Below are 15,764 nucleotides of genomic sequence, written 5' to 3'. Positions count from 1 at the left end.
TTGACACAACCTTTCCTGGGCGCCGTGTGGCTTCCGCCCTTTCTCTTGGGTTACTCTGAGCTAGTTGATGTGAAATCACCAATCCAGCGTTCTGAAACCTTTGAAGGAAGGAGGCACTTTAAAAAGAAAGAAAGGGATTTAGACCCTCCCGTTGGATCAAATGATCTCAAAGGCAACTTACAGCACATTCTCTCTCTCTCTCTCTCTCTCTCTCTGGAAGTGTTTGTATGCCCTCGATGGACTTGAAAACCATACATCCGATTGTTATGAAACTTTTAAGATTTGTTCTATCTTTATCTGGGATGGTTTTAGGCAGAGTGAAAATTTCATTGGAAACAAAATGGCGGCCAATCCATTTTTTTAAAAAAATAAAAAGATGTGTTGCTTTGATGTATCTGCTTGTATGTTCTCCAAGACCATGAAACCTATTCACCTGAAACTTGCCATGAAGACTAAAGGGGCCTTACAGGTGTACACTTCAGGGTTATTTGTTTCTTAAAATGCATTAAGTATAATTTTAAATATGTTTGTGAGGTTGAAGCCTGCAGTACCACATTCAGGCAGTACGTGGGAAACTTTCTTAACCAGGGAAGGATCTACACTACTGCTTCATAACAGTTTATAATGATTTTCACTACTGTTCGGGCCCAGGACATGTTACATATGCTCTTTTCAAACTGTTATATCCTGCTTCGTGTAGATCTCTCATCATAGTTCTGCAGGTCAGACAATTTGAAGCCAGGAGGAAGTAGTGTGAGGGAAAGAGTTATATAGCAGTCCCTCTCCTCTTTAGATGGGCATCCCCTGTGTGAAGAGAATGAAGTGGACAGACCCCTTCCTCAAAGGGCTATGGTGGGGGGGTCACCATAGCAGGAGTTGTGCCTAGGGAGTAGGGGAGGCATAACGTATCCAACTCTGGCAACTGTGTAACTTTGCTTGAAGGCTTTGCTGTCTCAATCGACATCCAGAACAAGTAGTCAGGTGATAAAGAATAATAATTAATGGTTCTAATAGCCTAACCTCACTTCAGTGATCACACTAACCCAGTGTACTTCCATACCGCTATAAAGCAGTAGTGTGGCTCCTGTCTTTTATATAATGCTTTCATAGTGCAATATTCTGCTTGGTGCAGATGGGCCCTCTGTCATTCCATTTGGAGCTTTCAGTGCAACATTTTTCTTCTTCTTTCTCTTCTGCTTATGGTATAACTGAATGTCATTTGCAAGGATGACTGACTGGGGAATGCTGGGAGTTGTAGGATTCCACCCGCCCCCCGGTCGAAACGTACACAAGATTTCACCTTAAATCTATTGAAAGAATCATGGTTGTAAAACTCCCCCCCCCCTTTATTTATTCATTTACTGTGGTGCCATGCAGTGTGTACCTGAGTCCACCTTTGTCAAGGGCGAAGAGACCCGCCCTTCAATCCTCGGAAAATCCAAAACCCCGGCAGGGTGGATATAAATCAATGATTTTAAAAAAAATTAATCGGATTTTTAAAAATTTAAATCTGATTTTTTTGTTTTAAATCGGATTTTTTAAAATAAAATGCTTTTTGAGGAAAGATCTATCTAAAAATAGTTTTCTATTTAAGATACATTATAGTTCAAAGGTGAAATAAGGATTAGTTTTTAATTACGTAGCATGAGGCTGTACAGTCATGCAATTTTTTTTGGTAAATTCCATTAATTCATTCAGGTAATTATTATTTTTCTCCTTCCAATAAAGTACAGCAGAAAAGTTGTCCATATATGAATGATTAACCTCTTAAACTGGAGATAGTTCACCTCGCAATAATTTCATAATTATGTATCTATGATGTGTATACTGTATTTCTTCGATTCTAAGATGCCGATTGTAAGACGCGCACTAATTTCAGTACCACCAACAGAAAAAAAGCTTTGATTCTAAGAAATAATAAACGCACCCGCGATTCTAAGACACACCCCGTTTTTAGAGATGTTTATGTGGGGGGAAAAGTGCGTCTTAGAATCGAAGAAATACGGTAGTATAACCAAATCAGTATTTTTTATATATATACCTGTAAAACTAATCTGAAAAGTTGTTATTCTAAAAATGAAACCTTCATCTGGTTGTAAATATTAAGATTATACCAGCAAGAATGAGTCTTCGGTAACTCTGAGTTGTGTAAAATATGTATTTTAAAGCGAGGAAGAGTGCACTTTTTTTGGGGGGGGGGAAGTCACATGATTAAATCAAGTCTTTCTGAGTAGTGTTTTAAATCGTGATTTAAATCAAATCCACCCTGGTTCCCAGAGAAAACACTGGGTGGAACAAAATGAAGCAGACCCAACTTGGTGAACTTGGCGCCATCTAGCTCCCAGCGGTGCCCCTCCCTGCCCCAGCTGCCACCGGAAGGGCGGAAGGAAACAACTTACCCTGAAAGGCTGAGAGAGGCAGTGCAAACTCAAATTGAATTGGTAATATATTCTTATCCATCTGGGCTATAGAATCAATCACCCTCCTAATGGTTCCCTCTCTCCAATCTCTTTCCTTGTGTCATCTTTCTTTTTAGATCATGAGAACGAGGGAGGGACTGGCTGATTGTTGGTTCTGGTACTGGTAGGCCACTCTGTCAGACTTTAGACTAGGGTGACCATATGGAAAGGAGGACAGGGCTCCTGTATCTTCAATAATGATACAGAAAAGGGAATTTCAGCAGGGGTCATTTGTATGCCTGCAGCACCTGGTGAAATTCCCTCTTCATCACAACAGTTAAAAGTTTCAGTCTCTCCTCATAGGGTTTTGTTTCCAGACCCCGGATCATCCTCTGAAACCCCTCCAGCTTGCCTGCAACTTTCTTGAAGCATGGCGCCCAGAACTGGATGCAGTATTCAAGTTGAGGCCTAACCAGTGCCAAATAAAGGGGAACCAGTATGACATGTGATTTGGAAGCTATGCTTCTATTACTGCATCCCAAAATAGCATTTGTTTTTTTTGCAGCCACAGCACACTGTAGGCTCATATTTCAGCTTGTGATCTACAACAATTTGAAGATCCTTCTTGCTTGTAGTATTGGTGAGCCAGGTACCGCCATCTTGCAACTGTGCACTTTCCTAGGTGTAGAACTTGGAATTTATCCTATTTGCTTTCGGCACAGTGCTCCAGCCTACCAAAATCATAAGAACTTAAGAAGTGTCCTGCTGGATCAGACGAAGAGTCTAACTAGTCCAGCACTCTGTTCACACAGTGGGCAACCAGCCATCGGCCAGGGATAAACAAGCAGGACATGGTGCAACAGCACCCTCCCGCCCATGTTCCCCAGCAACTGGTGCACACAGGCTTATTGCCTCGAATACTGGAGATAGCACACAACCATCAGGGCTAGTAGGCATTGATAGCCTTTGCCTCCAGGAATTTATCTAACTCCCTTTTGAAGCCATCCAAATGGGTGGCCATGACTACATCTTGTGGTAGTGAGTTCCATAATTTAACTATGCACTCTGTGAAGAAGTACTTCCTTTTATTTGTCTTGGATCTCCCACCAATCAGTTTCATGGGATGACCCTGGGTTCTAGTATTTTGAGAGAGGGAGAAAAATGTCTCCCTATCCACATTCTTCATACCATGCATAATTTTGTACACCTCTATCATTTTTATTTATTTATTTATTACATTTCTATACCGCCCAATAGCCGGAGCTCTCTGGGCGGTTCACAAAAATTAAAAACATTCAAAGTATAAAACAACAGTATAAAACCATAATATAAAATACAATATAAAAGCTCAACCAGATAAAAACAGCAGCAATGCAAAATTACAAATTTAAAACACCAAGTTAATTTTTTTTTATAGACTTGTTAAAATGCTGGGAGAATAAAAAGGTCTTCACCTGGCGACTAAAGGCATATAATGTAGGTGCCAAGCAAACCTCCTTAGGGAGCTCATTCCACAGCCGGGGTGCCACAGCAGAGAAGGCCCTCCTCCTGGTAGCCACCTGTCTCACTTCCTTTGGCAGGGGCTCGTGGGGAAGGACCCCTGAGGATGACCTTAGGGTCCGGGCAGGTACATACGGGAGGAGGCGTTCCTTCAGATAGCCTGGCCCCAAGCCACTTAGGGCTTTAAAAGTTAATACCAGCACTTTGAATCGGGCCCGGGCCTGGACTGGCAGCCATGTCTCCCCTTAGCCTCTTCTTCTCCAAGCTAAACAATCCCAGCTGGTGTAACCTTCCCTCATAGGGAGATGCTCCAGCCCCTTAATCATTTTAGTTGCCCTTTTCTGCAACACAGTACTCTAAGTGTGGTCGCACCACTGATTTGTATAAGGGCAGTACGATACTTGCCGTTTTATTCTCACTTCTTTTTCTTATAATGTGACATTCCTGATTCAGCCGTGTTAGCTTGTTAATATAAACTGTATACTGTATGTAGGAGGCCATGAGAGCAAGAAAACGGCTTTAAACAAACATGTGTCCGGGAAAGCAGCCAAAGGCTGACAATGATAAATGCTGAAGCCTCAAAGCAATGGAATGTTGTGTTTATTCAACGAATACAGTCAGCTTGGAAATGCAGGTAACTGTAGGTAACTGAAGGAGACGCAAGACAAGGGGTTCAGGCTTACGCCAGAAAGCGTAAGTTGTGGCCAGTCCGAGGTCCAGGGCTTTAGCAGGCAGAGTGATCGAGGGTGCAGTCCAGGGTCAGCACAACTGACAAGCAGCAAAGTCCAGGTAACAGTCCGAAGGTCCACAGGGCAAGAACAGGCAAGAGAAGTCACAATCCAGTCCTAGGTCAAACAGGAGTCCAGAGCAGGGAGACGTAGTCACGAGGTCCAGGAGTCAAGGCAGGAATCAGGAACAAGGATCCAAGAAGCAAAGCACGGGGTCAAGAGATTCAGGAACAGAGGCTTTCACCAGGAAGCTCAGTTAATCTCTGACCAAGTTCTTTGGCTTCCAGCCGTGTATTTATGCTGAGTCACTCTCCCCCAGCTGTTCTCTAATTGCTCGGCATTTCAGATAAAGCCTGTGGGAGCGCCGCCTCCCTTCCTTCTCCGCGCGCTGCTGCTGAAATGATGAAGCAGGCGCGCTCGTCCCTTCATCAGGGCTGTCTGAATGGGCAGAGGCCCCTGCTGGGATGCCTGAGTCCGGCCCCTTTTCAGTGACCAGCCACGAGTCAAGGCGTTCTGCTGAATGCTTTATGGCTTTAGTGTTTTATTGCCAATTACCCAGCCATAAATCTCTGGCCAAGAATGCAGGAGGGAACTGCTGCGTTTTAAGAAGAACACAGTCCTTTAAGTAAATTACAATAGTTCTAGCCAGAGACAAGTTCTGAAGTGCAAGCCTACCGATCCGGGTCGAAGAACCAAACAGAGGGTGCTGGTGTCAAGGAGCCAAGAGCAAGCGACGGTCAGGTCCAGTCCGATATCAAGAGCCAAGTCAGTCGTCCAAAATGCCAGGGATAAACGTCAAGCAGAGTCAATCAAGCCAGTCCAGGTCAGGAAACCAAAGTCGCAGTCAAACGGTAAGGCGTAGGGCACAGTAGCAACCGGAGGAACGAAAGGTGTTTGCTACACCAGACCAGAGGTCAGGTTCTCCCTTTTCAAACCCTGCCAGCATGACCCCACCCAGATCCCAGCTGTGCCTCATTCCTTCACCTTTTGACCCAACCCCCTCCTACAGTTCAGCGTGTTTTCCCTGCCTGTTCTGCAGGCGCATACTTCGCCTCACCACCTGCATTTGTTCTGCCCTTCTCCTTCGTCTCCTTTCGCGGGGGCTGGGTGGTCGAACCACCTCCGTCTCTGACTCAGCCTCAGGAGCGACAGGCAGAGGAAGCAACTGACTGGCCCGTGGCTCCTCCACGGGACCTGCATTCTCCTCCATGGAATGACTCCCTACCAACTGTGCACTGGTCTCTGGTCCGGCTGTGGGGGAGGAAACACCCTCTACTTCTTGTAAGTTTGCCTCCTCCTCATCTGAGGAGGCTTCCTCGGGTGCAACTCTAACACTATTCCCCCCCTCAAGGTCCTCCCCCAAAAAACCATGGGGCTGCGGTTTCCTTGGGTACCGGCGGTGAAACTGGCAGACTAAGTCTGGGGCATGAACCTGAGTAGCATTTTCCCAGGACCGCTCCTCTGGCCCATACCCTTTCCAGTCCACTAGGTACTGCAGACATCCCCTGCGACGTCTAGCATCCAGGATCCCTTCCACCTCGAATTCCTCTACCCCTTCCACCATCACCGGAGGTGGTGGCCTTGGTTGGATTCTAAGTGGGTGTCCTGGTACCACCGGTGCCAACAATGCACGATGAAACACAGGATGGATGCGCATTGATTGTGGAAGTTGCAGGCGAAATGCCACTGGATTGATCTGGGCAATGATCCGGTATAAACCGGGGTGCCAACTTCCGGCTGGGTTGTGATACTGGGAGGTGCCGGGTGGAGAGCCATGCTTGATCCCCTACTTTCAATACCGGCCCTTCCTGCCGCCTACTGTCCGCCCCTTGCTTATAAGCCTGCTTCGCCCGATCCAACTGTTCCCGCAACATGGCATGGACAGCTTGCAGCTCCTGTATGAAGTTATCAGCTGCTGGTACTGTGGAGGCGGCCACTGATGAGGGAAAGAATGAGGGGTGATACCCATAATTTGCAAAAAATGGCGTCTGCAGTGTGGATGCGTGGGGCGAATTATTGTATGCAAACTCCGCAAGTGGTAGAAGCCCCGCCCAATCGTCCTGCTGAAAATTCACATAACAGCGCAGATATTGCTCCAAGGTGGCATTAGTGCGCTCCGTTTGCCCATCTGACTGTGGGTGGAAAGCCGAGGAGAGGTGTAACTTCACCTCCAGTAGACTAAACAGGCTCTGCCAGAAACGGGACGTGAATTGAGACCCTCTATCCGACACTATTCCTTCCAGCAAACCATGCAAACAGAATATGCGCCGAATAAACAATTCTGCCGCGGCCTTGGCTGTCGGGGTGCCCGTGCATGGGATAAAATGTGCCATTTTGGAGAACAGGTCCACCACCACCAGAATGGTGGTATGCCCCTCTGACGAGGGCAAGTCCGTAATAAAATCGAGGGACACGACCTTCCAGGGTCCCGATGGTGTGGGTAAGGGGTGCAACAGTCCCGCGGGCCTCCCTGTCTGATGCTTTGCCCTGCGGCATGTTGCACAGGACTGTACATACCGCTCCACATCTGCATGCACCCTCGGCCACCAAAACTCCCGGGTTAGGAGGTGAAGGGTTTTGTACAGCCCAAAGTGCCCCGCTGGCTTACTATCATGGCATTGGTGCAGGATCTGTGCCCGCAGTGGTCCTGGGGGTATATACATCTGGTTCCGGTGTATCAGGATGCCATCCCGCACTGAAAAAGGCAATGAGTGCTTTGCCCCTGCCCCGACCACTTCCCGTAGCCGCGCTTGAGCAAACTGATCTTGTCCCTGTTGTTGTTGCAGTTGAGGAAGCAGTGTAGGTGGCAATAGGGCCACCAGGAAGTTTTCAGGTCGTAACACCGTTGAAGCGGGATCCTCCTGCCGGGAACCGGCATGCTCCGGTTTCCTAGAGAGAGCATCCGCCTGCCTATTCTGAGTGCTGGGGATATATGTCACCTTGAAGTGGAACCATGAGAAAAAAAGAGCCCACCGGATCTGACGCTGATTCAGTTTCCATGATGTTTGTAAATGCTCCAGATTCCGGTGGTCTGTCCGCACTTCTACAGGGTACCGGGCCCCCTCCAGTAGATGACGCCAGGTTTCAAACGCGTCCTTGATGGCAAGCAGTTCCTTTTCCCAAATTGTGTATTTCTGCTCCGCCGGGGTCAGTTTGCGGGAATGAAATGCACAAGGTAAAAGGGTCTCCCCCTCCCCCACCGTCTGCAACAGAACTGCCCCAACAGCCACATCCGATGCATCTGCCTCTACCACAAATGGGGTCTGCTGATTCGGGTGCTGTAAGATGGGTTTTGCGGTGAACTGGCCCTTCAGGCATTGAAATGCTTGCTGAGCTTCTGGACCCCACTGGAACTTTCTTTTTCCGCGTAGCAAGTCCGTGATTGGGGCCGCCACCTGGGCAAACTCAGGAATGAAACGGCGGTAATAGTTGGCAAACCCCAAAAAACGCTGGACCTCCTTTACATTCCGAGGAGGTTGCCAGGACTCGATGGCCAACACCTTTGCAGAGTCCATCTCTACGCCTTTCGGCGATATCCGGTGCCCCAGAAAGTCCACCGTATCCAAATCAAAAGCACATTTTTCCAATTTGGCGTATAGATGGTGTTCCCGCAATCGTTGCAGCACTGCTCGCACATGAGATTCGTGAGCCCGGGGACTAACTGAATAGATCAAAATGTCATCAAGGTAGACAATGACAAAACGGTCTAGATAATCTCGGAATATATCGTTCATAAAGTGCTGAAATATTGCGGGCGCATTACACAACCCGAAGGGCAGGACAGTATATTCAAATTGGCCATACCTGGTCTGAAACGAGGTCTTCCACTCATCCCCCGCTCGTACACGCACCAAATTATAAGCTCCCCGTAGATCTAGTTTGGTGTAGATGGTGGCGTGACGCAGCCGTTCCAGGAGTTCTGGGATGAGCGGCAGCGGGTATCGGTTCCGGCAGGTAATCTGGTTAAGAGCTCTAAAGTCATTGCAGAGCCTCAATTCACCACATTTCTTCTTCACGAAGAGGACAGGTGCAGCTGCTGGGGCGGTAGACGGCCGAATGAACCCCCGTTTCAGGTTCTTCTCCAAGAAGTCTCGAAGGGCGGCCAACTCCGGTTCAGACAGGGCGTAAATCCGGCCCGCCGGTATCCGGGTCCCAGGAAGCAAGTCAATGGTGCAATCGTATGGCCGATGGGGTGGCAGGTGATCTGCTTCCTTTTTATCGAACACGTCTGCAAAGTCCCGGTACTTGGCCGGCAGCCCCTCAAGCGGGTCCTCCCGAGGTCCTTCGAGAACGGCACTCATTGTCCCCGGCCAACAATGACAACTGCAGTAGTCTGATGCAAAGACGACTTCCCCCCGGGGCCATGAAATGCGGGGGTCATGTAACGTCAACCATGTCATTCCAAGGACCACCGGAAAATGAGCTATGGCTGCCACCAGAAACCGAATTTGCTCCCGGTGTCCCTGGATCTCCACCCACAAGGGCTCGGTCTCATGTGTCACCAAACCTGACGCCAAAGGCCTCCCATCAATTGTCTCAATATTGAGGGGCGTGGCAAGTGGGTACACTTGAAACCCCTGCTGCTGCACAAACCCCATGTCCATGAATGTGCTGGAGGCCCCTGAATCCACCATGGCCATGGTCTGGACTGGGCATTGGTCTAGCTGACACACAGTCACTGGCAGAGCCAGTGGCTGACAGGAGTGGCGAGGTGGAGTCTCTGATGATGGGCCGCCTCCCTGCCCCAGTCCTAGGACTCCCTTTAGGGCTGGGGTTGCCGGTTTCCCGACACCATGGGGCGTGGCCCTTTGGCAGGGCAGGTTCGTGCAAAATGCCCCTCTTGGCCACAGTAGAGGCACAGGCCTCCCTGTCGCCGCCTCTCCTTTTCTTGCATCGAGAGGCGGGGTCGGGCTCCACCCAGCTGCATAGGCTCCTCTTCCCCAAACTGGGAACTTGGTGCAGGGGTGACTGCTGGTTGCCTATGACCTGCAGGGGTGGCTGCTCGGGGTGGGTGGGATTGTTTTGCCACCCTACGGCTTTCTAGGCGCCCATCAATGCGCAGACACAACTGGATAAGTGCCTTCAAAGTCCCAGGCCGATCCACTCTTGCCAGTTCATCCAGGACTTCCTCATGTAATCCTTCCTGAAATTGGTCCATCAAGGCTGCTTCATTCCAGGTGAGATCCTGGGCTAGCAACCTGAACGCATTGGCATAGGTGGCAACAGTATCCCGACCCTGGTGGAGGCACCGGATTTTCCTATTGGCAGTTTCTGCCTTTTGCGGGTCCTCATATGCAGCCCGAAATTCCTTCACAAACTCCCTATAGTCTTGGAGTAGTGGGCTCTTCTGCAACAGCAGAGGAGTTGCCCATTTAGCTGCAGCATCCGTCAGCAAGCTTATCACAAACCCCACCTGAACTTGAGCTGTAGGGAAGTCTTGGGGCCGCAGCTGCATGTACAGCTCACATTGTGCCAGAAAGGCTGCAAATTTGTCAGGTGAGCCATCAAACTTCTCTGGCGTGGCAATAGGACACTTACGAGAAGGTGCCAAAGCTGGAGGAGGTTCTTGCTGTAGCTGCGATAGCTGTGTTTGCAAAGCCGTCACCACTGCAGCCAGCTGGGTAATTTGCTGCCTTAAGACTTGGTTTTCATCTGCAACTGCCCCCTCCATTTTTTTTTTGCGTAGCAAACACTCTTTCAGTGACCAGCCACGAGTCAAGGCGTTCTGCTGAATGCTTTATGGCTTTAGTGTTTTATTGCCAATTACCCAGCCATAAATCTCTGGCCAAGAATGCAGGAGGGAACTGCTGCGTTTTAAGAAGAACACAGTCCTTTAAGTAAATTACAATAGTTCTAGCCAGAGACAAGTTCTGAAGTGCAAGCCTACCGATCCGGGTCGAAGAACCAAACAGAGGGTGCTGGTGTCAAGGAGCCAAGAGCAAGCGAAGGTCAGGTCCAGTCCGATATCAAGAGCCAAGTCAGTCGTCCAAAATGCCAGGGATAAACATCAAGCAGAGTCAATCAAGCCAGTCCAGGTCAGGAAACCAAAGTCGCAGTCAAACGGTAAGGCGTAGGGCACAGTAGCAACCGGAGGAACGAAAGGTGTTTGCTACACCAGACCAGCGGTCAGGTTCTCCCTTTTCAAACCCTGCCAGCATGACCCCACCCAGATCCCAGCTGTGCCTCATTCCTTCACCTTTTGACCCAACCCCCTCCTACAGTTCAGCGTCTTTTCCCTGCCTGTTCTGCAGGCGCATACTTCGCCTCACCACCTGCATTTGTTCTGCCCTTCTCCTTCGTCTCCTTTCGCGGGGGCTGGGTGGTCGAACCACCTCCGTCTCTGACTCAGCCTCAGGAGGGACAGGCAGAGGAAGCAACTGACTGGCCCGTGGCTCCTCCACGGGACCTGCATTCTCCTCCATGGAATGACTCCCTACCAACTGTGCACTGGTCTCTGGTCCGGCTGTGGGGGAGGAAACACCCTCTACTTCTTGTAAGTTTGCCTCCTCCTCATCTGAGGAGGCTTCCTCGGGTGCAACTCTAACACCCCTCTACCTCCAGCTCTGCAGGAAGCTCTGCAGGTGACTCTGCCGACCCAGACTCCACGCTCCCTGGTCTGGGCTCCTGGGCACTGGGTTCAGATTCTTCTATTTCCTCCTCGTCTTCTTCCATGTCTATGCAGGGCATGACAACATGTCAGGATTCTGAGTTGTGTTTTGAAATACTAAATCTCATACGCAGGGCTGGCCCATGACCTTCTGCTGCCTGCGGAAGAGCAAATGGCACCCTCACCCACCCAAGCCAACGGTGCATAGGGTCAAAGCCAGGCATGATATTTGGGCCCATGAGGCAGAAAATCCCACAATAGGCTTTTCCCATCTCTAGCAGGAAAAGCACAATTGTTGTGTCTAACCCTACTGCCCCTGTTTTGGGAGAAGATGTTTCAGGTAATCAATCGGAATCAGATTCAGAACTAGAAGACGCAGCGCCAGACACCAACCAGCCTGTACCAGTGGGGGAGGAAGCTCTCACGGGCGATTCCCCAGCTGAAAGTCAGCCCTCTCCAGAGCTTATCTCCTCAAGGCCAAATCCTACACACTCAGGGGGAAGTGAGGTTTCTTCTGGAGGTGAGCGTCCCGATGAGCTAGAAGATGCTAGGGTCCGCCGGAAGCTGAAACGCATGGAAGGAAGGTGTGAGAAAGTCAGTTAGATTACGCCAGAACCTGCCTCTGCACCAGGCATTCTGAAGTTTGTGCATTATGGGGAAACTGCGCATTTTCTTAGGTGTGAATATTTACAGATGTGAATATTCACAAATGCAAATTTAGTAATTGGGAAAAAACAAACAGATGCCGGATTGAAAGGCAATGAGCGGTCAGCAGAACAGAAAGCACCTGACCATCTGGGAAATGCAGATAGAACAGGTTTTGCAAAAGCTGTACATCCTTCAAAAAAGAAATAGCTATTTAACTGCATTTCTTCACTTTAGAGGGCAGAACTGTTGCTTCCTATAAATCAGCTACTATGAAACCATGACAATGTTGCAAGACGCTCAGTTTGAATATAAGACAGTAAGGAAACCTGCAAATACTCATAATGTTTGTCCAGATTAACAGTAACTTTCACATATCTGTCAAAAAGATATATTTCATATATCCATTTATCATTTAGACTCAGAGAAAGAGAGAAAACTATGGATTCATTTTATTTTATTATTGCACTTTTATGCTGCCCTTTAGCCATAGAAGTCTCTTAAGGTAGTTTACAAAAATAATTCTTAAGACAGTCCCTGCTTACAGGCTTACAATCTAAAAAATACGATACAAAAGGAAATGGGATTAGGAGGGAGGAGGAAAAAAAGCAAATTTAGGCACTAGATTCTTAGTTGCAAAGTTCAGAAGGTCATGGACACAGTGAAAGTGCTGCTGCTTCCTCTCCATCTGATGGCCTCAGCAGCGACAGTTGGTAGCAGGAGGGAGGGGACTCTCAGCTGGAGCTGGGTCCAGGCACAATGGATCTATCTATCTCCAATTCTGTATCAAGATCTGTGTGATCATATCTATGTTTTCCTGCAGGGGGCAGACAACTTTCAGATGGGAAGCTGAATTACCGTCTCAGAGAAAGTACATTCCAGTGGTGGGAGGCGCTGAAGTCAAAAGAGTCAGGGTCAAAAAATCAAAAACACCAGCATCTTTTAGCTTAAAGCTCTTATTGCCAGTAGCTAAGGGCCTGTCTACACGTCGTACTGAAGGCGCATGCATGCGCCCCCAGTACGTCCCCAAAACGATGGTGTAGACTGCAGCCCAGAAGAGACGGAGGAGGCAGCGGCAGCAAGGACGCGGCTGGATTCCCCAGCCGCCTCCTCGCCGCCTCCCCGCCGTCCTCCTGCTGCCGGGGTAAGAGCGACCCGTCTCGGAGAGCTCGGCTTCCGCTTCCGCCGAGCTCTCCAACCCAGGTCGCTCTTACCCCGGCAGCAGGAGGACGGCGGGGAGGCGGGTGGCGGCAAGGACGCGGCTGGATTCCCCAACCTCCTCCTCCTCCGTCTCTTCTGGGCTGCAGTCTACACCATCGTTTTGGGGACGTACTGGGGGCGCTTGCATGCGCCTTCAGTACGACGTGTAGACAGGCCTTAAGTGTCGTGTTTCTCAGAAACCTCCTGCCTTTGTGGGAGACAAATGACGAGGCCTGCTAAGTAATCCACAGAGCTTTATTTAAGCAACAAACATCTCTTCCCGCCTGAAGAGAGTCTAATCTCTTGGAACCTTCTCCCTAGGCAAAACTATGCAAACTAAGCAAGACAATTGTCCTATCAAGGAGAACGGAAAGCCTTTCCCCAAAACACGTTAACTTCAGAGAGGCGAGTTCTGAGGTGGTTTCTGGCGCGATGCGAACCGGGCCGACTTTTTCTCACCTTCCTTTCGCTCCACCTGTATTAGCCTGCGACGCACCCTAGGATCAGCGAGCCTGTCGGTGGTCTCTCCTTCGGAAGAATGTTCGCTTCTCACTGCCTGTGTATGATTTGCCCTTGATGAGATAAGCTCTGGAGAGGGTTCACTACCAGCATGTGAATAAATAATAATAATAATAATAATAATAATAATAATAATAATAATAATAATAATTTATTTGTTATCTGCCTCTCCCTCTGGATTGAGGCAAGGTACAACCCAAATGCATACACTATAAAATAGATATAACTGATTAAAACATTTAAAACTAATACATGATTAAAAAAGCATCTTAAAATTCAACTGGGTAGGCCTGCCGGAAGAGGTCAGTCTTTATGGCTTTTTTAAATGCTACAATACTGTCAAGTTGACGAATCTCTCCTGGCAAGCCATTCCACAAACTGGGAGCGGCAAAAGAAAAGTCCTCTGGGTAATAGTTGTCAGCCTTGTTTTTGTTGGCTGGAGTAAATTCTTCCCAGAGGACCTGAGTGTGTGGGGCAGATTGTATGGGAGAAGACGATCCCGCAGGTAGCCTGGACCCAAACCATGTAGGGCTTTAAAGGTAATCACCAACACTTTATTCTTCGCCCGGAAACTAATTGGCAGCCAGTGAAGAGATTTTAAAACTGGTGTAATGAAGAAACTGTGAGAGCTGTCTCCTCGATTGGTACAGGCTGGCCTGTGTCTGGCACCAACTCCTCTACTTCAGAGTCTGATTCTGATTGATTACCTGAAACACCTTCTTCCAAAACAGGAGGAGCAGGGCTAGACATGACACCAAGCCTTAGAACAGGAATTTCAACCTTTTAGAAAGGGGCGGGGGGAAACATGTGAGAATCAACAATTAGTGGTCAGGGAAAAGAAGGTAGAGCCACAGAAAGAGGGCTTTTGGAGTCTTCTAGGGACCCCCAAAGCACCGGATTTTGCCCCCTGGGTTCTGTACACCTGCTTTATCATCTGCTCTACAGATAGACAATGTTGTCTTCAATTTGTAGCTGCCCATGTTTCCATCTCTTCCATCATTTTTCTTACCAGAATACACACACATGTGTGTTAAGGAGGAAAAAACGGAATAGCTACACAGACTAGCTGATAGCACTAGGAGCTCCTCCATCTGGGAGCATCCTTTGGAGGAAAAAAAGTGGAATAGTAACTTAGAGCGGATCTACACAGAGTCGTCGGGGCGCCCTGAAGGCGCTTGCATGCGCCTCCAGGGCGCCCCGAAACTCCTAGTGTAGATAGAGGCAGAGGAGGAGGAGGAGGCGGGGATGGGGCGAAAAGTTCCAGCGCTCGGCGGCTTCGCTGGTGAGTCCTTGCTGCCGCCCGAGCTCTCCAACCCAGGTGGCTCTTTCGCCGGCAGCAGGAGGCCGGCAGGGAGGTGGGCGGCGGCGGCAGCAGCAAGGACTCACCAGCGAAGCCGCCAAGCCCTGGAACTTTTTGCCCCGTCCCTGCGAGGGGTGATGCGGGGCCGCTGCCGCCTCCTCCTCCTCCGCCTCTATCTACACTAGGAGTTTCGGGGCGCCCTGGAGGCGCACGCAAGCGCCTTCAGGGCGCCCCGACAACTCTGTGTAGATGCACTCTTAGTCTCCCTGCATGTGCATACTGGAAAATGTTCAATTGAGGCACGTGGTAGGAAGAGCCAGTTGTTGGGGAAGCTGGATGATATGTTTTAGATGCTGGCATTTCTTGACAGCTTCCTGTGCCTTTCCTGTCACAGGACCTGCTTTTATTTATTTATTTATTTATTTGGGATCCTGTTTGTGGCTCAGCAACGGCATTTGCTGCTTCATGATTATTTATTTTTATGTATTTGAAAAAGCTCTTGACCACCTTTCGCTTCAGGGACTCGCCCAAGGTGACTAGCCTGATGGTTGTGTGCTACCTGCAGTATCCGAGGCAATAAGCCTGCGTTCTCCAGTTGCTGGGGAACATGGGTAGAAGGGTGCTGTTGCACCTTGTCCTGCTTGTGGGTCCCTGGTCAACAGCTGGATGGCCACTGTGTGAATGGAGTGCTGCACTGGATGGACCCTTGGTCTGATCCAGCAGGGCTCTTCTGATGTTCTTATGACGTACAACAATAAAACACATCATAGAAACAGATATGATAATAAAACCACAAGGAGGAAGCAGCACCTATAGTCTGGGGCGGGGGCATAGGATAATTTGGATTAATGCATCCGAATTGCACC

The sequence above is a fragment of the Elgaria multicarinata genome, chromosome 11 (assembly GCF_023053635.1).
Source record: "Elgaria multicarinata webbii isolate HBS135686 ecotype San Diego chromosome 11, rElgMul1.1.pri, whole genome shotgun sequence".
In the NCBI taxonomy this organism is placed as follows: Eukaryota; Metazoa; Chordata; class Lepidosauria; order Squamata; family Anguidae; genus Elgaria; species Elgaria multicarinata.
The sequence above is the reverse complement of the archived record's forward strand: the minus strand, read 5'-3'. Positions refer to the sequence as shown.